The 1944-nt window shown below is 40.3% G+C and overlaps 1 protein-coding gene across 4 annotated transcripts in view; it reads right to left on the bottom strand.

Annotated features, from left to right (window-relative positions):
- Nucleotides 1-1944, bottom strand: part of Fam35a (family with sequence similarity 35 member A) — a 161338-nt gene that overhangs the window by 120938 nt on the left and 38456 nt on the right. The window lies entirely within an intron of this gene.

Below are 1944 nucleotides of genomic sequence, written 5' to 3'. Positions count from 1 at the left end.
AAAAAAAAAAAAAAAAAAACCCTTTATTCGGGGTCTACACAAACAAACTCACAAACTAGGTGCTGTATATATTACTACTCACTTGAGTCTCAGGACACTTGACAGATAGGATAAGTATTTGTCAACAGGGCCACAACACCAGGGCATTGCAAAGCAAGACTCAAAATCAACACTTGTGAGACATAAATAATTTCTGCCAAAATACTCTGAGAATGCCAAACACTTGTATTATCTCCTAAACATGTCTTCTAAAGGTACAGTAAATGGAACAAACAAATGTGCTTGCCGGGTGTGGTGGTACATACCTGTCACCCAGCAATTGGGAGGCTGAGGCAGGAGAGTCATCATGAGTTCAAGGCCAGCTTGAACTAAAAAGTAAGACCATGTCTCAAAAATCAGAAAAATACAATATTAACATATCAAGGTCAAAGAAGCTCCAAGGGATAGCATTGGGGTAAAAAATAAAATTCAGTTCATCAGTAATTATTAACAAATGACATAAGAGGCATTTAAAACAGTGTTAGAAAACCTACCCACATTCAGCTCAAGCCAACCCCTCCACCAAAAGACAGAGGCTCTCATGCTGGGTATGGTGGCACACGCCTGTAATCCCAACACTCAGAAGGCTGAGGCTGGAGGACTTCCATGAGTTCAGGGCCAGCCTGGAATATCATAAGCAAGTTCAAGGTCAGCCTGGACTATATAGTATGACCCTGCTCTCTGTGTCACCTAGGCTGGCCCTGTATTCCTGGCTCAAGTGATCCTCTTCTCAGTTCCCTCAGTAGGTGAGAATACACACACATGCCACCATGCTTGCCTCTCAAATCCATTTTCTTTTTGCTTAGGGGAAAAGTTGTGAAACTAAAAAATCTCTATCAGTTTTTCTCTTACGGGTCTTGTTTGGCAGTATTGTCCGTGCTTCATTTGTTTATAGTAAGTACTACCCATCAATCCAAAATGCAGATTGCCACAAAAACAAACAAGTGAGCAGGCATGGTGACACATGTATGTAATGCCAGCACTCAGGAGGCTGAGGCAGGAGAACTGCTGTGAGTTCAAGACCAGCCTGAACTGCACAGAAAAACCTTATCTCAAAAAGACAAAAAAATATAGCTCAGCAACATAAGCACCTGCCTGGCAAGCACAAGGTTCTAAGTTCGATCCTTGGCACCAAAAATAAATAAATAAAGACCAAAAAACAAACAAATAACTACACAAGTGCCCACTGTGAATTCAGTCCTGCATGCACTATTGTGAACATGCTACTTGAGAAAGCCGCTTCAGAAATATACTTTCTGAGTTCTGGAGAGGATTTAACCCATCACTAGGCCCTCTATGACACTCCTGAATATGTCAGGTTTTAAATGTCAACAGGAAAGTTCAAAAGGAACAGGAGAAGTCAGCAGCAAAGCTAGTTTACCATTAGTAATAAGTGAACCAATTAATAGGTCTGTGTTTACCCAGTTAGGCTTTGCTTATTATGTCAGCTGGAAAGCTGGAAGGAAACTGGTTTTAACTCCCATACAACCTGTATCATGACAACATCACTTTGCAGAAAAGTAGCTGATGCCAGCATTGAACAGGCATTTCACATTTGAAACTGTAGAAAACATTTAAAACTGCTCCTGCTTTTCAACTACCTTCAGAATTACTTCATGATTTTGACCCGGACTATTCCTTTAAGGGCTTTAAAACAAGGAGAGGAGCAGTAGCGAATGCTGAAACTGTCCATGTGTCAGACATTACATAAATTTTCTTGCTCCTTCCTCATGCCTACCTTTCAAGATAGAAGAACAAAATCTTTGAGAAATGAAGTAACCTTTCTGAAGTCATACAATGGGCACAGAGGCAGAGCCAGGGCTCAAACTCAGGTGTGAATTATCATGTTCCATAGCACTAAATGGCTGTCATTTCCTTAAAATGAAAAAAAAAAAAAAAAAAAAA

This window comes from Octodon degus, unplaced genomic scaffold (assembly GCF_000260255.1).
Source record: "Octodon degus isolate 3935 unplaced genomic scaffold, OctDeg1.0 scaffold00132, whole genome shotgun sequence".
NCBI lineage: Eukaryota > Metazoa > Chordata > Mammalia > Rodentia > Octodontidae > Octodon > Octodon degus.
This window is presented reverse-complemented; position numbering and strand designations above follow the sequence as displayed.